The 21,571-nt window shown below is 38.2% G+C and overlaps 1 long non-coding RNA gene across 1 annotated transcript in view; it reads left to right on the plus strand.

Annotated features, from left to right (window-relative positions):
* The first annotated feature begins 970 nt into the window (after window positions 1-970).
* Window positions 971-21,571, plus strand: part of LOC125925509 (uncharacterized) — a 35,211-nt gene continuing 14,610 nt past the window's right edge. The window contains exon 1 of the long non-coding RNA XR_007458851.1: window positions 971-2,788. This is a non-coding gene — a long non-coding RNA (uncharacterized LOC125925509). The remainder of the gene's footprint in view (window positions 2,789-21,571) is intronic.

The raw sequence follows: 21,571 nt of genomic DNA on the forward strand, positions 1-21,571 counted from the left end.
TTGTTTTTCTGTTTTCTCATCTGCCCTGCCTATGAAGAGAGGAAGAATGCTTTCTCTCTTTTTTTCTTTTTTTCTTGTTCCTCATTAAAACAAGAAGAAAATAAATTAAAAAAATTTTTTTTCTGTTTATATCAATTTTCTTAGAACTATCACCACCTGGATGTTCCTGTCTGGAATATACCTTAAAAAGTGTGGGAGGTATAGAAAAAATGCATAATAAGTAGAGGAAGTTAAAAGATATCTGTTGAATGAAATATTGTCTCAGAATTATTTCCAAGCATCGAATTGTCCAATATTCTTTTCTTTTCTTTTTTTGAGGCCATTCATATACAATTGATAGGGTGGGGGTCCAGAATTGACAGCCAAAAAAGAATTCTTGAGACATCTTTGGTGTAAAAAGGTGATTTTATTAAAGCACAGGAGCAGGATCCATGGGCAGGAAGAGCTGCACTGGGTTGTGAAGGGTGACTGGTTATATACTATGGAGTTGGGGGAGGTAAAGGCAAAACAGAGGCCTCTAAAAGGGCTTTCATGTGCTAAAGAAGACTCCTAAAATACTGGAGGCCTTGCTATTGTCAAGCTAAGGTTGTTTACCCTTTAGTAAGGCATCAAGAGAGTAGGGGATTCCTGGAGAAATGTTCTACTCTGTATTTGCCTCAAGGATTTGTCAATGTGCTGCAGGTTATAAGGAAATTTTTTATTTTACCTGCCATTTCCTTCTTGTCTTTGTTCCCCACGTCATTATGAATGAGGATCCTGGAAATAGAGTCTATAAGTTTCTGGAGATTAGGCTATTGATAAGATTGCCTTTGTCTTGTAACTTACTAAGACATTTGTAAACTGATGGAGACTCTTGTCTTGTATGACTGTGATCTCTATCAGCTACCATTTGTTTTCTCGATTCCTTTGTTCTTGGGCAGTCAGGAGTGCCTAAGGAACCTCAGGCCTATCCCGCCCTGGGGTAGGGGTGGAAGGGTGCTGTTGTTAGCTTGTGCTTTGCCAACAGCTTGCCGTAAGCTCCCTCAATCACAAGAAAGTTAGCAAAACAGGGTCAAAGTTCAACTACAAGAAGTGTAAATATAGGAGTTGTAAGAACTAATCAAATTCTGTGACATTATCGCTATTGTACCAAATATTATTCAAAATAAGAGGCATGTTCGTCTGGTCTTGAAAACAGGTTTTGCTACAGAGACTCTCATACTCCTCATAAGAAATGCTTTATGTGCATGAAGTCTGTACAGCTTCGTTTTTCTGCAAGCACAAAACAAAAGATAAGAATGCAGTGGACAAAAGAGAAAAGTAGTTCGGATTTACTTATGATTCAGTCAGAAGTTTCCAACTGTGACTTTTTCCATAAGAAATGGAAATGTAAGCAACTGGCAAAGCTTTTTAAAAGTCTGACCTGAAAATTAATTGCATTAAAAAGATGTCAGTGGTAAGGCATGCTCAAAGTTCAGCTTTTATCAGTAAACAGATTAACAACCAACAGATTAAAAAAAACCAAACAAACCTATAGTATAATTCTGTGGTCTTCCTGCCTTTTGCCCAGCTTAATGAGACATAGATCCTACTGAGTGGACAAAAAAACGGCCTGATACTTGCTGTTTCTAGGCTAAATTTCTGAAGAAGGAAGTAGATTAGTCAACTGTGTCATCTATGAGTGGCAGGACTATGACACCAGTATAACTGATACTTTGTATGCCTCATCAAATGACAGTGTGCATGGCGTCATTTAATAATTTTAGGAGATAGGATGTTTTTACATTATCTTTTTGGCACACTTTTGTTGTTTTCCATTGACTGATAACTTCAAAATGGTTGCTCAGAATGAAAGAATAACAAAATATTTTATGAAAATGAATTCAGTTCTCTATTGTAGACTGCAAACTAGTAGAGTTTGTATCAGTGGTTCTCCGCCAAGGGTGATTTTGCCACCCAGGGAACATTTTACATCTTTAGGAGATATTTTTGATTTTCATGACTGAGCTGGGAGTCGTGAGAGGTCCGGGATGATGGTGAACATGGTACAATGCATAGGATGGCCTCCCACAACAAAAAATTATCCAGCTCCTGTGTCTACGGGGCCAAGATGGAGAGATTCTATTTTGCATGAATGATCAGAAACAACTTACCTAACATGTACATGACATGATCCAGAAGTATTTTTGTTCTTTTCACATTACCAATTTTACATTACAGTGTTTTTCTACATATTTTCAGAGTTTCGTTATCAAACACAGAAAACAATTAGTCATATTATACTCACCTTGAGCCTGGAGGACAAAAGTATATTTTGAAACACACGGGAAAGATGTATTTCCTCTTCTGTTTGTGTGTCAGTATCAATTTGCTTTTTCCCACTCATTCATAAACCTTAGCATAGAGGCCATCTTCAAACCTGAGAATAAGTTTAATGCAAATTTCTGGAAAAAAAAAGTTTTATTTTACATTGAAGTTATAAGCACTGTCAACATTATTATAACCCACATTATACTGAGCTATTAAATAGTAACACCTCTAGGTTTTCTTCATCTTGTTAAAATATAAGAGTAGGGTGAGGTATAAAATATTTACACAGGGGAAATCTGTATTCATTTTGGATTACGATTATGAAAATTCTCTTTCTATCCACTGCTCCCACTGTGACATAGGGCAGGAAAAAGGACATGTGGAGAAGACTGGAAAAAATAATGGATGCAGTTCACTCAGCTTAGAGAAAAGATGTGGTGCTGCATTACTTAGCCAGCAGAACATATTGCCAGGAAACCAATTTCAAAGAAATCAGCTGGTAAGTACAGTGTACCTCAGGTTCCATATGGAACTAGAATATATATATGTTCATGCATCTTTTAAAAAGCTGGGGGTAAAAATGACCTCTCGTATCAATACACAGTGAAGTAAACTACAATGACTCTGACCCTCCCTCATTATAATTATTGAATAACCTCTCCTATAAATCATTCTCAGATTATTTCTGAGCTCCTCAAAGGGGGCCTCACAAACAGCCACCATATGGCCCCTCATTTCCTCCTCTCTCTTGTGTTGCTTCCTGTTGCTGGTGTTTCCTGTCTTCAGCCATCCCCCGCAGCCCCTTTTCTTTGGGCATCTCTTTTCTTGTGGGCATCTATCAGGAATTGAGAGGGATCCTGCTAAGGGGGCTGTCTCTATAGCCTCTCCCAGATGTGCTGGAATTGTGGATTTGGTTCTGAACAGGTCTAGGAAAAAATGCCTCTCTCTCGAATCTCTTGCCTCTTTTTGACACCCAGGTCCTTGCACGGCATTGTTTGAATGTACAGATTCACGATGCCTTTTCTTTGTAAGACAGCTCCTTCTATTCCATATTTCCCACAAGCAACTCCTAAAACTAACAAAAAACCCAACTCTTTTACTAGGTACAAGCGAAAGTCCAGACACCATCCATTGTTAGTCTCACCCATCCCTGACAATTTCTTTTCCTCTTTGACTAACAAAAATAATATGCAACCTTTGCTTAACCTACCAGTTAACATTCCTAAGACAGAATATTTATTTTCTGCATTTACATTAATGATGACATTATAAATATAATAGATGAAAATTTTCTTTACATTTATGAAATAGAAGGGCCATTTGGGAGATTAGAAAAAAAAATAGTGTGTTCCAAAATCAAATAGGAAAGTCAGCAACTGGTACAGAAAACCAATTGTGATATTTAGAAACAGTTTTCCCCAACTCTTTGCTGTTCAGTTTCAGCCAAGTCATGCTGTTAAATGAGGGGGGGGGGGAACCTTTTTAATAAAATGGAAATGGAGTATAAAGTAAATAGTACAAGATGTCATTAGCCAAGATCAATGTAGCACACAAAGGAGAATTTCAATTGATCTAGAACTTTTGAAGAATCTAGAGCAGTTGAGACTTTTACTTTTGGTTGCACTGAAGAATTAAGGCCTTTCTGATTACTTCCACATTTATATCTCCAGCTTGACCACTCTTCTAAATACCACATTCATGTATCCAACGGCCAACTCACTGTTTCCACTAGTCAAGTGTCTAAGAGGAATCTCAAACTTCTGTGCTGAGAACTGAACTCCTGATGTCTATCTCCACGACCATCCCTTCTGTCTCTGTCACACTTCCTTGTCTAAGTTCACAACAACTCCCGTTGTTTTCCTGTTCCTCAGGCCACAAACCTTGGAGTCATCCCTATTCATGCCTCTTTAAGTTTCTCTTTCTCCTTACATAAAACCCATCACTGACCTTGTCAGCTTCGTCTTCAAGGTGTGTCCAGAGTCTGGAAATTTTCACTACCTCCATGAGCACTGTCCTTGGACCAAGTCACCATCATCTCTCACCTGAATTATGGCAGTAGTCTCCTAGCCAGGCTGTTGCTTCCACTTTGGGCCCTAAACTAATTTAACTCAGATGCTGTAAGTTTGCTTAAAACCCTCCAATGATGTGCCATTTCTCTCAGAGTCAAAGTCAAAGTTCTTTGGAGGACCTGGGAAACCCTCCAGAATATGTTCCCTCACTTTCCTACTATTTGACCTGAACTTAAGTCCTGCCAAATTCAACTTCGTGGATGTCTGACCTGTGCAGTCACACAATGTCCTGTAATCAGAAGGTGCCCATGAATGGTTTAACGCTCCACAGTAGATAGTATGAAATTTTTAATAATCTTGAGCAGAGAGCTCTACATTTAAATGTTGCACAGGACCCCCCAGTTAATGTAACCAGACCTTTCTTCATCTTCTCTTTTCCTCACATCTCTCACGCTGACCCCTCATACTGCTGGGAACAATCCAGGCACTCTCTCTTCTCGGAACCTTTGTATTTATTGTTCCCTCTGCTTGGCTTTCTCTTCCCTAGAGTTTTTATGACTTCACCTTCATCGGCTACAATCTTTGTGCTAATGTTAATTTTTCAGTGAGACTCACTTTGACCACACCATGTATATTGCAGACTGTCTTCCCATTTTTCTTACTCTGATGTATTTTTTTTCATTGTACTTATGACACACACATACACACACACACACACACACACACTCTCTATATATGTATATATATACATATATATATATACATATATATATACATCTATATATGTATATATATATATAATAATGTTTTTATTTAGTTTTGAGAGAGAGAGAGAGAGCAGGAGAGGGGAGGGGCAGAGAGAGAGGGAGACACAGAATGCAAAGCAGGTTCCAGGCTCTAAGCATTCAGCACAGAGCCCAATATGGGGGTCAAACTCGTGAACCTCGAGATCATGACCTGAGCCTAAGTAAGATGCTCAACCAGCTGAGCCACCCAGGCACCTCATGACCTTCTTATATTTTTAACATTTTGTTGATTATCTATTATCTATATTTCTCTCTCTTGACTATAATAAGCTTCATGAAGCAAGGATCTTTATTTCTTCACTGTTATAAACTTTGTGCCTGATACATAGTAGGTACTTAATAAATGTTTGCTGAATGAATGAATAAGCATTGGAGATTATCAAAGTTCAAGATATAACGTCTATAGTTAATATGTAGAATATGGAACAATAAGCTTCATACATATAGTTTTCATTACAGAATGTGACTCATTTCATTCACACCAAATCTTTTTGTTGTGTTGATATGCAACTGGTTTGTTCTAATTCAAAAAGGAACATGTCAGTTTTATCCGCTGAAGTATGAAAGAAATCCAGTGTAGTTTATGTAAAAACGGTCAACTTTAGGCCAATTTTGAAATACAACATATTTTGTGAAGAAATATAAAACAGAAGTTTTTATAACAGAAATATAAAAGCCTAGTAAATTGGGATTCTTCATTAAAAACAAATAAAACAGGGTGCCTGGGTGACTCAGTTGGTTAAGTGTCTGACTTTGGCTCAGGTCATGATCTCATGGCTTGTGGGTTTGAGCCCTGCATCAGGCTCTGTGCTGACAGCTTAGAGCCTGGAGCCCACTTTGGTTTCTGTCTCTCTGTCTCTCTGTCTCTCAAAAATAAATAAACATTAAAAAAAATTTTAAAAAGCAACAAATAAAACAAAGTAATACTCCTCCATTCCTCACATGCCTCCCCCCTGACAAATAAATATGTGTAAATACACAAGAAGTATTTGGTGGTAAAACTGAAACCTGTTGGTGTTAATGGTTGAGTCTGGACAGAACTGGAGGCAGAAGTTATCAGCCAGATTTGACTTGTCTTTACTGAGTTTCATTTCCTTTAAGTGCAGCTCTAAGTACACGGCCCTCTTCGTCTCTTCACGGCTGTGTTGCAGATGGATACTCTGGTACATCAACACGTCTTATCCTGTCTTGAGCCCCAATACAGATGTTTGTCTTTATTTATTTATTTATTTGTTTGTTTGTTTGTTTGTTTATTTTTCAGATGTTTGTCTTTAAACAGATGGCAGGTTACAAGCAGGTCTCAGATCTTTCTCTCTGGACATTATTGTTGTTTTTCTCTTGAATTATATTATGAGTTCTACTCTTTGAACCTTTACTATCAGGTGATAATCTTGTTTCTCATTTTCCTGAGAAAATAGAGGCAATTAAAGGAGAATTTCTGCAAATTCCCACTACCTCATCTATTCAACCTTTGGCCTCTGGGCCTACTTATTCTATTTTCTCTGCTGTTACCATGGAGGAATTGACCCTGGTGAAGGCCAGAGCTAACTCTTCCTTTTCTAGAAGGATATTGCTACAGAAATTCTCTTTTCTCTGGAATTTTCTCTGTGCTAATGTGATCTTTTTCATCAGGATGTAAATATGGATTGAGTCCTTAATTCTCTTTTCCTATTAAGAAAAGTTACATTTCTTGATCTCATTACCCCCTTTCAACTACTGCCCTGATTTTTCTCTTTCTTCTGGTAAATTTCCATAATAACATAAACTGTGCTCACTATCTCTAATTTCTTCATTTCCATTTTATTCTGACTCAAGCTTTTGCTTTCATTATTCCACAGAAACTGCTCTTGTCTATGTCACTGAAATCTTCTGTCATTGAAACCAAGATCTATGCTCAATCCCCTTCTTACCTGAACAAAGAGCAAAATCAGACATGGTTGATTATCACTTCCTCCTTGAAATATGTTTTCACTTGTCTTCCAGGACGAGTCTGGTTTTCCTTTTACTTCACTGGCCATTTCTTTTCATTTCCCATTGCTGGTTCCTCTTCATCTCCTGACTTCTTAAGTTTGGAGGGGTCCTCAAATCTATTCTGTTCTGATTTAATTCTTGAGTCATCTCATTCATCCTTATGGTTTTAATGCCATTCATATGTTGTATATCTCCTAAATTTCCATCTTTCCCTGAATATCTTCCCTTTAACTTGAATGTTTAATTGGTGTTTCAAAATTAGGATGTCCGTATTTCCCATCACTCTTACCTTATGTTTGTCAAATTCCTTTTGCTTTCCATGGACATATAAAAATTCCATTTTGTTGGTGCTCCTTTAGAGACAATCTTTAGAGTAAATCTCCATACCTCTCATATCAAGTCTGTAGTACATCCTGTCAGCTTTGTCTTTAAAATATTCAGAATCTGATTCCTTCATATCAATTCCACTGCTACTAACCTGGTGTAAGCTTTCATTTCCCTGTACTTGTATTATATCAGTAACCTCTTATCCAAGCTTCCTTTTTTCTCCCCCATCTCATCTCTCACCTTTAGTCTATTCTCAATATAGCAGTCAGAATGAGAATTTTAAAAAAATCTGATTATTTACTCCTCTGCTCAAAATCCTCCACTGACTTTGTATTTTACTCATAGCAAAGCCAAAGTCACTATGATGCCCTACAGGGCTGTAAGCAGTCCGACCTTCTATAATGTCTCTAACTTTATGTCCTTCTTGAATACTTCATTCCACTGACATTTTTTCCTTGACTATTGTTTTCTCCACTTAGAATAATATTTCTTGAATATCTGGATGACTTGGTCCCTTATTTCTTTAAAAATTTTTTTTAATGTTTATTTAGTTTTGAGAGAGAGAGAGAGAGAGAGAGAGAGAGAGAGAGAGAGAGAGAGAACGAGCAGGGGAGGAGCAGAGAGAGAGGGAGACACAGAATCTGAAACAGGCTCCAGGCTCTGAGCTGTGAGCACAGAGCCCAACATAGGGCTCGAAATCACAAACCATGAGATCATGACCTGAACTAAAGCTGGTCACTCAACCGACTGAGCCACCCAGGCACCCCATCCCTTACTTCTTTTAAATTTTGTTTATATCTTGGTTTCTCAATGAAGTCTTGCCTGACTATGATATTTATATTGTGACTCTTCAAAACACTTTATTTTCCTTCCCTCCTTTATTCTCATCTACAGCAATTATAATCACCTAACATTCTATATATTTACTTGTTACTTTTTAAAATTGTTTGCTAACACTAGAATATAATTACCACAAGAACAGGTATTTTTGTCTTTTTGTCTATTGCTGTTCCCCTGGTGCCTGCATGAGTAGGTGTTCAATAAATATTTTTTAAGTAAGTAGGTGTTCGATAAATATTTTTTAAGTAAGTAAAAAGTGGCCTTGTGGTTGTTTAATAATTATTTTATTATAGATATTTTCAGCTTAAGAGTTTGCCTGGGCCAGTAGCAACTCTTTGGTATTGGGCACCCAAAGAGCCCATGCTGAAGAGGAGGACATTCTGACTCTGCTCTCCCTCAGAGTGTGAAATATGAATGAAAGATAAAGGAAAAAGGAAAAATCCTTGTTGTAACTTAACAACCTGCTTTTCTATGATTAAATCTTTCCCATATGTGCAAACACTCAAATTTTCAGATATTTAGTTTAATTATCCATTCCAAAACATGAAAATGATAAATCAGAAAGAAAAAACTTAGGGGAATGCATGAATGATACATGTGTTTCCTGTAATCTCTTGTGGTATATCCAAGTTAGCATGATTCTAAATGTGTGTGTGTGTGTGTGTGTGTGTGTGTGTGTGTATCTCTGCGCATGTGCCTACTTTTTAAATGTACTTGAAACTGCTCAAGAGAAGGGGATTGTCCTTGAGAAATCCCCAGGATTTGTCTTTGAAGCTGAGCATCTGCCTTCCCTCCATGACTCTCCTGATCTTTGACCAGAAGTAAATGGCATAGAGCTCCTGGGAAAGTGACTAATGGTGAGAATCTTTTAGTTCCTGGAATTTTTAAGGACAACTAACTTGATATTTATGGATGACTTTCTTTTTTTTTAAGACACTTACACTCCTTTTAAGGTATGTGAGGAAGAATGGATTCATTATGTTGTCATTCAGCAAATCCCCCAAAGTGTTTCTTCCAGGACCTATTCACTGAAAAGTTTAGTGAGCAGACCTCATATCATCCAATGAAAACACTAGAGGAAAGACAATAGGTGCCTCCAGTAAGTTCTCTGTTTTCTGTGGAAACTGTGTAGGTTGGTCATGTGGAGGTGAATCAAAGGATTTGGCCTTAATCTTTTCTTATCTTGGTTTTGTGATCCCAGGCTGATAACCACATGTGTGAATACTAACCACTTGTTTTTTCCTTGTGTGGTTTCTTTGTCTATGTACCTCCATATTTATAGGAAATATTTTATTAATTTATATTTCAAAATGAGCTGGTGAGAGTTCATGTTTAGTTACTATTGATGTAAGTTACATTTGCATTTGTATGTAAGTGATATGTTGCTCATACAAATAGAAGTGGACTCCAGAACACTGTCCATTATCACCAGCCAGGTGTGTAGGGAATTCTGCTGGAGATTTTATAAAATCAAGAGATTTCATTGAGATTGACTACATCCATATTATAAGTCACTTGTAAATGACTAAATAAATAATTTATACATGTTCAATTAGTAATTTGTTTTATTCAAAAACTGTTTATTAGTTCCCATCATGTTTTGGAAATTGTTCTAAATACTAGAAGTGTAGCAGAAAACAAAACAGACAATTTCCTGCCCTCATGGAGCCTACATTCTAGTGGGAATGGTAGTGCAGACCATAAGCAAATATAGAAATTAACAACATAATGCTTAATAGCGACATACGAGCCATGCGATTTTAAAAAGTGGAGGACAAGGCACTGACAATGTGGAGCTTGGTTGGGATTCTCTCTCTCCCTCTCTCTCTGCCCCTCTCATACTCATGCTCTCTCTCTCAAAATAAATATATAAACATTAAAAAAATAGAAAATATAAAAAGTGAAGAATGCTAGACAAAAGGAGGTGATAAGACACAGCTTGCTTCACAATACTAAATGGACATAGAGTTGTCAGGGATTTATGAAGGAGTTTGATGTAGGATGTGAGAGAAAGAGAGGAGTCGTGGATAACTTTAAGGCTTTTGGCTGAGCAACAGGTGAATGATGGTGGCTCTAAGTGACATGCAGAAGGCTTTGGAAGGAGGAATAGGTTTGGGTAGGTGGGTGGAAGATCAACTGTTCAGTTTGATAAATGTTAAATTTATCATTTAAATTTAAATTTATCATCAAGGCCCCATTAGGTATCCAGGAGAAGAGACTGAACAGAGCTGGATGCAGGAGTCTGGACTGAAGGAGAGAAGTGAGGGCTGGAGATAGAAACTTGGAGGACATTAGTACATAAGCGGGACTTGGTGAGAGCACCTACAAAGTGCAGATAGAGAAGAACCTCAATATTGAGAAATTGGGAAAAAGGGGGTGATCCAGTAAAGAGTCAGAGGAGTGGGAAGTGAGATCTCATGGAACCAAGTGAAGAAAGTAGATATTTTCATGAGGAGGAGGTCTATATGTGTTAAATGCAGCTGATAGATCAAGTAAGCAAAGGAATGACAAACAACTCCTGGAATTTGAAATGTGAAGATCCTTGGATCGTTATCACGGTGTGGTAATATGGTTAAGTTTCTAAAAGATTCCCTTTTTTTGCATCCCTATTCTCCATTATCTGTTAATATTTTCCTGTCTTTCTCAGTAGTCAAAGTCCTATGTTCATCTAAGTTGCAACATTATTTCTTTTTCTTTTTCTTTTTCTTTCTTAACTAAAAGGGCTTCTTCCTCTCATGTCATTTCTCAAAATTCAGATTTTAGGAAGTTTATTGTCACACTTCCAAACATTTTTTTCCAGCTCACTCTCTGTGGTCTATGTGTTAAAAATTGTAGGCTAACTTTTGAAAAGCAAATTCAATTTGTCTTTCTACAGTAATATCCTAATAGTATTTTATTTCAAACTTTTTATTATGACCACTTGCCAGTGTTGTTCCAGCTATGTGTTTGTTACTTGGGCTCTTAGTGTTTCAGAAGCACCAGTTTCTCTAGCAGAGGTAGATAGGTCTCTTAGTGAATCAACAGTGTTCCAGCTAAATTAGTGATGTGGGCAATATTTCCTAGGGAATGTTCTTTTTTCTTTCCCATTATTTCAGATAATGGCTTGCCTACGTAGTCACTGGTTATTCAGTGGGAAAGATGAAATATTATAGTTCTTCAAATGTAGAAGAGGGAAACACATTTAGAAAGGGCAGAAGGTCAACGAATTTGTGTTAGGGGGAACTACTATTTTTACCAGCACCTTCTCACTAACTGTCTGGAATACAGGAGAGGAATTGGGAAAATTCTGTGTTTTAGTTGGTAGTTGGTAGAACGACTTTGAGGATTTGGGGGTTTATAGCTCATGTTGTATTTTTATATGGGAGCTTTCAGGGCACTGAAATCAGAACACACATTGTCATTTTTTTTTTTTTTTTCTGGGATGGAATTTTGAGAAATGAGAGCTCTTTTCGGTACATGATAAAAAACAGCAGCCACTGCTGTGGCGCCAGTTCTGCCAGAAGTGACAATGCCAGCGGCAACTGGTCATTCTGATTAACCAGCTCAGCTGATATTTTGTGCACTTAATCTGTGCTTAGCATGTATGAGACCTTCTTTGTTAATTTTCTCACTTAATTTTCCTAACAAGCCCATTAAGTAGATATTACTTTTTTTTAAGTTTATTTATTTATTTTGAGAGAGACAGTGCAAGTGGCGGAGGGGCAGAGAGAGAGAGAGGGAGAGAGAGAGAGAGAGAGTGAGAGAGAGAGAGAGAGAGAGAGAGAGTCCCAAGCAGGCTTCACACTGCCAGCGCAGAGCCTGATGCGGGGCTTGAACCCATGAAACTGCAAGATCATGACCTGAGCCTAAACCAAGAGTCAGATGCTCAACCAACTGAGCCACCCAGGCACCCTAGTAGATATTACTAATGACATTATATAGAAGAAAATTCTAATACTAACCATGTTTAAGTAGTTTTATTAAAGACACACAGGAAGTAAATGATGGATCCCAGACTCTCTGAATTCAAAGTCTATGTCTAACCTCCTGACAACATTAAGTGCTAGATAAACAGATGCACATATACAGCTAACCAGCAGATAGTCTCATAAATATTGGCAGGAACAGGAATGATCTTTTGTTAGGGCCATAGAAGTATATTTTCTATTGGCTCTTAACAGATTAGCATGAGAGATTATGGCATTCCTGACTTTTGGAGAAACAAGAAAAGGCATAAAATCATAAAAATGATGATGTTTGTAGCTGCATGCTATATATCTCAATGAACTAATAAACTAGCTGTTGAAAACCTTTCTGAGGTAGAGTAGCAAGTCTCTGTATTCAAGAATTCATTCATACTCTTTGGCATTGGACATATGTTGGTAGTGATGGAAGCTGGTATTGGCATGCCTACCTAGCAGCTTACCTGAACAATCAGCAGCAGAAGGACAGTTGGAAACATGCCTTAGGAAAGTGCCTCAAAACCCTGGGCTATCGGAGATGCCTGGGTGGCTCAGTCAGTTAAGCGTCCGTCTTCCACTCAGCTCGTGATCTCACAGTTCATGGGTTCAAGCCCCATGTTGGGCTCTGTGCTGACAGCTCAGAGCCTGGAGCCTGCTTCGGATTCTGTGTCTCCCTCTCTCTCTGCTCCTCCCCTGCTCACACTCTGTGTCTCCCACTCTCTCAAAAATAAATAAACATTAAAAAAATTAAAAACAATACTGGGATATTGAATTATTTAGAGGGCCAAGAGTAGAATATGGAGAAAGAGGGCAGGCAGTAAGGGTAGGGTGTCTTCTCTTCAATTCTGCACTTATTATAAATATCTCTTTTGCCAATATTGATTACTTTTATAATATAACATTAGAAAAGTATTATTAATTGAAGACCTGAAGTCAAGTCAGCAAGAGTGTTGTAGAACTACAGTAGAGTATTGTAGTTCTCAGAGATCATAAAATCCATTCCAAGTGGATTAAAAATCCAAACCAAGTGCAAACTGACCTTGCAGATTAAAACAAGAAAGAAACATCCAGGTAAAAAATCTCCTTAGCAAAGTACCTCAGTCCAGGCATCAATTTGGGAAACAGGGCTAAATAATGGTAGTTCAGTAATGTGGTTTAATACTGAACCAAAGGGTGCTTGGCTGGCTCAGTCAGAAGAGCATGTGACTCTTGATCTCTGGGTCATGAGCTTGAGCCCCACTTTGGGTGCAGAGATTACTAAAATAAAAATAAATTAGGGTGCCTGGGTGGCTCAGTCATTGAGTGTCCAACTTTGGTTCAGGTCATGATCTTACCTTAGTTTGTGAGTTCGAGCCCCGCATCGGGGTCTGTGCTGACAGTTTGGAGCCTGGAATTTGCTTCAGATTCTATGTCTCTCCCTGTCTCTGCTACTCTCTCTCTCTCTCTCTCAAAAATAAATAAACACTAAAAGAATCTAAATAAATAAATAAATAAATAAATAAATAAATAAATGCTAGACTGAAGCCTTTCCTGGTATAGGATGTAGCATACCTTATTTCTATGGCAAGAGCTGCCTTAAGGGTAAACACTTCTCATTTTGTAAGTAAAGGCTTATTTATGTTTTACAGAAATGGGAGAACAGGGTCTCAAGAGATAGGCAGAATTTTTAGATTATGAGTTTGCAGTGACTCAGATCACCTTTTCTGCATCAGTTTTTCCAGTGGGGTTTGAGATGCAGTCCTGACTCCTGTGCTCTGTCTGCTTGTGTTTTGCTTTATGCGCCTCTGTTTCCCAGGTTGTCTGTTGAAGATGTTGTGAGGTCTTTGTGTCAGGGAACACAAATGTCCGTTTTGATATTGTGTGCAATACTTTCGTGCCGGGTCCAGCAGTTTTCACATTCTATTGCCCACGAAAGTCACCTGAGAAAATCATTACAAATGCACATTCCAGGATTCCTCTCCAAGGTGCTGTGATTTAGTAATTCCAGGGTGGAGCCCCGGAACATATATATTTTTTTAAAGTTTATTTTGAGAGAGAGAGAGAGTGCATGTGCGAGCTCAAGCAGGGGAAGGCCAGAGAGGGACTGAGTGCATGCACACGTGTGCGAGTGCACACAAGTGCACACAGGGGAGGTGCAGAGAGAGAGAGAGAGAGAGAGAGAGAGAGAGAGAGAGAATCCCAAGCAGGATCCATGCTGTCAGCCTGAAGCTCGACTCAGGGCTGCATCTCATGTACCATGAGATCAAGACCTGAGCCAAAATCAAGAGTCAGATGCTTAACTGACTGAGCCACCCAGGCGCCCCAGAACATATCTTTTTTAAAACCAGTTCTCTCTGGGGATAATGATTATACTTTGGAAAACACTAGAGTCATCAGTAAGAGCTCAAAAGACACATACCAAGTGATTACTGATGCCTGGGGAGTAAATAGAAGAAAGAGCAAAGAAATTCAAGAGATGTGATTTAATTTTGTTTCCTGTAATAATTACTGGCTCTCTTAGTTACACATGCTGTTGAATATTGCTTCTGAAGTGGTAAAGTTCAAAATGTTCGTCAGTGCAAAGTCACCCATTCGCACAGTTAATACACCTCTTCACTCCCACCCCCATTTGCTTTCTTCACTCTTTGTTCTCTTTCAAATTTTGGCCAAAATGTCACTTCCTCAGAGACTTTCCCTAACTTCTTTAAACACTTTAAGAACCCGGTCCTTTTCTCAGCCCTTACTATGTGGCAGCACTTACTGCAGCTGTAATTTTTGTAAATACACATACACACAATACACCTACACAAATGTATGTGTGTGTGTGTAGTCACTTATTGTCTGTCTAACTTTGTTTATTTAATCAGTAACTTACCTGCAATGTGTAATACCATTAGCATCTTGTAGGTTTTGGCAACATTTAAGAAACAGATAAAGGAATGGATGAGTGATCCATTTGGCCATCCATATGTTATATGGATAACTTTTTTTAAACATTGATTCTGAAAACCAAAGCTTTTGAGAATGCATGTTGTTGTGTAGTTTGTTTTGGTGCGTGCTATTTTATTTGGTTACTCTGTTGATAAGGTAGATATCATTATCCTTTTTTTTTAAGTTTATTTTTATTTTGAGAGAGAGAGAGTGAGAGAGAAAGTGTGCTGTCAGTGCAGAGCCTGACTCGGGGCTCGATTTCATGAACTGTGAGATCATGACCTGAGCCGAAATCAAGAGGCAAACGCCTAACAGAGTCAATTACAAGTAGCAAGTGGCAGTGTCTCATGTTTTCTGTCTCCAAATCCAGTGTGAGCTCTTTTATAGTACATTCTAAATGCAAGGTAATCAACCCTGCTATTGCAGGATAGTCTCTATTTCTCTAGAATCAAGGAAAGCATCTCAGGATCATTATCTCACAAACTCCACATTTCTGGAACCATGCGTTGGGAAAATCCATAATGTATGCGTTGTGTCTACATTATGCATTTTGGTGCTGCCGACAGTAGGCTGCACAGTGTGGTGCTTCTGTTGACTCTCCGACAAAGCAGTGAAGGGAGACTCTTTCTGCTTTCCTTCTCCTATATACCTAGGATCATGTGGGCAGAGTTTAATCTTTGGTTAGAAAAGTAGAGCAGAATGAGAGGACATACTCAAATAGAATTAATGTTTCTATTAACTAGCAGGCTGTGAGAAGTACTTCTTACTGACACTACCCCAAGTCTACGCTAGGTACGTAGTAGTGTGGGTTTCTCGTATTCACCTCTGGTGTATATGTGAACAAAATAATTGATTCATTCTTCACAACCGACAGAACAACATTCAGACGAAATTGTTAACCTCTGTCAACTTGTTTATCACAATACTCTATGCATGCACTGTGATGAGTTTTGAAACAGAGTAGTTTTCTAGGTCATTTGTGAACATCTCTAAGGGAACTAAAATTTCTAATTATGATAATTTCTGTATATTATATGGCCTCGAATAAGAATTCTTGATTAAAATATTTAACAAAACACAATGTTACCAAAGCCTCTATTAGTCTTTCTGTTTAGAGTTTTGTTTTGTAAATGTTATTTTTTAGAAAATTTTTTGTTTGGCATGGTCATGAGGAAACGAGTAGGGGTCTTTCAAGGTCTCTGATCTACTACAGTAGTCTACATTAAAGACAAGATTGAAAAGCAATACTACAAACTAATGTTACCTTATTACATATGGATTTCATTTCTCTTCCGATGGTTAAAGGTTGAATTTTATAGCCAAATAAATTTCATGTGATGCATCCATGTGATTTAATATTAAATCCAAGAAAGAGTATTCTGATCCCAGTTCAGCACATTGATTCTGAATATAAAGCACCATATAAAAGCACTCACTTTTTTAGCAGGTAAGAGTAAGAATTGAAGAAATTACTCCAGAGCAAACTTATGAAGTTCTGGACCAGTTCAGAAAAGATGACATACACTCAAATTTAACCCTGTCCCTGGGTGAATTAGGGTCTGTGATCATGCAAATATGAACTCTGGTGCATGGCCCCACCTGGTTTCTGACTAGATGTATGGCAATCATTTTAGAGCTATAAAAATGACTTTATGAAATCGTACAGTTAAGAGGGAAAGTTTGGTTGATCTTAATCATAAACTAGTAAGGCAGCTACCTGGCTACCTATCTATGTGATATTGCAGTATCTATGTAATAAATAAAAATGAAGTGTCAGGGCGCCTGGGTGGCTCAGTCAGTTAAGCCTCCAACTTCGGCTCGGGTCATGATCCTGCATGAGTTCAAGCCCCACTTCGGGCTCTGTGGTGACAGCTCAGAGCCTGGAGCCTGCTTCGGATTCTGTGTCTCCCTCTCTCTCTGCCCCTCCTCCACTCTCTGTCAAAAATAAAAACAAACAAAATGAAGTGTCAGGTCACTGAGTTCTCCAATTTTCAGTTTCTCCAATTGGCAGAATGAATCTTGGTTTTACTCCTGCCAAAAGAGCCAATTCCAAGCATGGATATTGAACAAACTTGTCCTCACATTGATCCACCTTGGTTTGGTATTTTGATGAATTATACACAGGAAATGGCCCAGTGCAAAAAAAGCCACCCCACTAGCTCTGAAGCCAGTCAGCTGAGAGTCACTCTGGGGAGGCAGTTCAGTGCACTGATTCTGAATATAAAGCACCATATAGCACTATTTAATGGGGTACAAGATGGGCTTTATTGCCTACGTATTTAAACCCATGCCAAGAATGTTACAAGGAATCACAGAGGGAAACACAGTAAAACATGAATTCTGAAATATGAGAAACAATTGTTGATTTGAAAACCAGAAAATTCCAAAGCAGTGAAGATATTCTACTTAGTAAATGTAACAAATCTATTTTTAATATTAAGTGGCATATACTCTACCCTAATAGAAAGTTTCTTCACAGCTTACTAAATACATACTGAAAATATGACTTAAAGAATATATTCACTTGAAGAAATGCCATATTATGAACCAAATGGGGCTCTCACGCTTCTCCTAATATACCTGGTCTTAACTTGGACTCCTGGTTTTTACCCTAAACATAATTTCCAGGTTTATTATATCACTTCGCTGATGAAAAAAAAATTCAATGGCTCAACATTACCATGGAAGGGGGCTTGAACTCCTTGGGTTTGCATTTATGTTCTGATTTCAACCTACATTCTCAGCCCTGGCTCCACTCTTCTCCCAGGCTATCTCTGCACAGCCAAGTGAATCCAACCCCTATTTCCTTAACTTCCCTAAAGTTTTCCTACTCTGTGCCTTTGTTCCACTTCTGGTTTTCTCTTACAACACCTCATTCTTCCATTTTATCTTTTCCAAAGCTCACACCAAGTACAATTTCTCTCTAGATTGCTTTACCTCAAAGATATTGTTATCTCACTGTGTACATATCTCTGATTATCAACATCAGTCATTTAGCAATATATTGCGTGTTGCCTTGTTTGGCTGTTCCTTTTTGCACTTAAAGTTTCTTCCCCCAATTGGATTGCAAATTCCTGAGCATCAGAAGCATATTTTACATGTCTTTTAATCTCTACAGCATCTACGAGAGTGCCAAGCAAATAGCAGGTATTCAGAATATAATTTCTTCTATAATCATTTTGGAAGTTTAATTTAAATAAAAAATTGCTGAATCATTTTCCCCCACCTGCCATAAGATTGTAATTTTAGATCTGAGATTCCATTTGAGCCCAACATCTTTGACTTTGTTATAAACTTTAACAGGTAGAGTCTGTATAATCAGTCAACAGAAACATGTCCTAAATTAATGTGGGTGACCTAAGTTCCTTTGCTGTATCTTGTACAAGTTTTATGTGCTGCATCAAGAAAAGCAAATGACTGCTGAAATGAGTAATACAGCTTCACTGGTTAGTCAATCTTCCTATTCCGGAAGCGAAGACTTCCACGCAAGGCTCGGTTACATCCGCACCCTGCAAAAGGAAGTTTTGGGCAGTGTCTGCAGTCTGTGTTCAGCATGCGTGTCCCACACAACCACATGGTCCTTATAAAACCACCTATATCCGTTCTCATACACCATGTCTCGCCATTGTGTTAATCATTGGTGACAGCTGCACTTTTTTTTTAAACTGCTGTGCTCTTTTGTGGCAATGTGGACGTGGTGGGTAATGAGTAAAGAATGCCACTTTAAAGGGGATCATCTCCTATATCACTTTTATATACCATCAAAAAGAGTTACTTTGTTACATATCCACTTCCTTACTTTAGACTTGGAGTTCTTGGAAGGGAGGAATTGTTTCTTATTTCTTTCTCTCATCTCCAGCACAGGGCCTGAAAAACTGCAGGTGTTCAGTGAATGTTTATTGATAAATGTTTGAGGAAGGAATAAAGGGATCGAGTTAGTGTCCATAGAAGGTGGAAGAAATTGATAGCAGCCCCACAGGCAGTGAATCAATTCACAAATGTTTGCCAAGCTCCTGTTTGTGAGCTGTGAACTTCAGAGTACAAAGGGAAATATGATAGAACAGTCATTAAAGCTCACTTTTTAGGGGCGCCTGGGTGGCTCAGTCGGTTAAGCGGCCAACTTCGGCTCAGGTCACTATCTCGCGGTCCGTGAGTTCGAGCCCCGCATCAGGCTCTGGGCTGATGGCTCAGAGCCTGGAGCCGCTTCCGATTCTGTGTCTCCCGCTCTCTCTGACCCTCCCCCGTTCATGCTCTGTCTCTCTCTGTCTCAAAAATAAATAAACGTTAAAAAAAATTAAAAAAAAAAAAAGCTCACTTTTTACCTAATTTAAAATGAAAGCAAGTGGAAAGAGGAAGTAGGAGGAAAAGAATTGTTTATTCTCCCCTAATTCCTTTACTGAGTGCAGACCTTGTATAGTAAGCTGTATGGAATGCTATGAATGCTTGTTTCTTCACTTTATGCGTTATTATAGAAAGCACAAACAGGTTTGTTTAGCCTTCTTACGTTTTAAAAAATAGAAAAACTTACATCAATATTGACACGTATGTCTATTCTTGAAAAGTATCGAGCAACAGGGAGGACTTCTGCACAGCCATACTTGTCTCTGAATGGCTGCCACTGACAAACAGGACACACAGACACTATTGCGGTCAGTCACTGTATATGTATGTTTGAGACACGTAGAGCTATACAATTGGAGTTGGCATCGCACGTGGGCGTTTCAGAAGTACTGATTAAGTTAGGATGGGGGGGGGCATAGACAGTAACACATTAGCTGATTTTTAAGTAAGTTATGTACTTTAGGTAGGTATAATGGAAAAGACATTGAATTGAGAATTTTTTGTAAACAAAATTTGTCCCTGCTTAGCTGTGTCTACGTCTTGACACATTCTGGAACTTATTCTCTTCATTTGTTTAATGATGTCACTTGGTGCTCACTAAAGCTGCTCTCAGTTTTACCATTTTCTGATACTTTAGTTAACTATCCAATGGAAGTAGAGTACAACACGTGTAGGGAGAGAACGAAGTAGAACTTAGAGGAAGCAAACTGACATCTAGTCCCTATTTCCCAGCTACTGTTTTGCATTGTATCTTTTTTTTTAATCGTTTAATGTTTGTTTATTTTTGAGAGAGAGACACACAGAATGCCAGCGGGGGAGGGGCAGAGAGAGAGGGAGACCCAGAATCCAAAGTAGGCTCCAGGCTCTGAGCTGTCAGCACAGAGACCGAGGTGGGGCTCGAACCCACAAACCGTGAGACATGAGCTGAAGTAGGACGCTCAACCCACTGAGCCACCCACACGCCCCAACTGCATTGTCTCTTTTAATCTTCACTAACGTATCATGAGGTAGTTGTATTATCTCCATGATATGGGTAAAAAACAAGGATTTGGAGTTCAAGAGCACACTATAGAGGCAAAAAATGTGTCCTGGTTTCTTTGATCTTAAATTTTGGTTGCTTCCAACTGGCCCTGTTGATTTGGGTGCCTTTTCTTCCTTAGAAAACTGGATTGGTGATGTAAGAGCTTTACCCCAACTCTGAATTATATGGTTAGATTTAGAATGCTGTGAAATCTTAAATGATATGACAGATATAAAGTACCTGGCATGAAACCAGGTAAATAATACACAATAAATAGAAATCCCATCCCTTTTTGATTGTCTTAAAATATCATTATATTTGCATATTTGAGTGAATTCACAACCTTAAACACTTACAGATTGAAAAAGTTTATAGCAATAAAATATGAGTTCTTTTCTTTATAGATAGTAAAATGTTCACTTATAGCCATATGTATGTATCTACAAGAGTCGATCTATCTGTTCGATCTCAGTTGAACTGAGTTGGGAGCATAGCTTACTTAAGTTAAGTAATATAGTTATTATTTCATAGTCATTGTCAGGAATCAACCTCGATCGTATGTATATCAGAAGGAATTACCATAACAAAGAAAATCTAATGTAAATCTTGGCATGGTGGTTACTAAATGTATTTGTAAAGAGTAATATAACAAATCTCTTTTGTTTCCAAGGTGCTAACACAGACTGAAATAACAAACTTTTCTGTTCTTGGAAACCAGAAATGTCTTGGGGAATCCTGGGGAAAAAAAAAAAAAAAAATCTCTGTAAGCTGATCAAGCCCAAACTGTTGCCAAATAAAATTAACTCAAATAACACCAGCTCAACCCTATCATTTAGCCTATTTTGGGAATCATGAAACACATATTTTATTTTATTCTGGCAGCCACATAGCCAAAGTGAATTAATTATTAGTGGTTAATAAAAATACTCAGAAACAGAAAAAAAAAGTTTCGTATTTCATGATAATGAATAAACTCGAATTGATGATAGGCTCTGGGATGAAATGGGAAGAAAAAGACAAGTAGAAAAGATTACTTTAATTGGTTTGATGTCGAGTGTGTGGTCCTACTTCCATATTGAGAAGGGTCTGAACCAGCCCAAGAGCCAAGCTCCCTGC

The sequence above is a fragment of the Panthera uncia genome, chromosome F1 (genome assembly GCF_023721935.1).
Source record: "Panthera uncia isolate 11264 chromosome F1, Puncia_PCG_1.0, whole genome shotgun sequence".
Classification (NCBI taxonomy): Eukaryota; Metazoa; Chordata; class Mammalia; order Carnivora; family Felidae; genus Panthera; species Panthera uncia.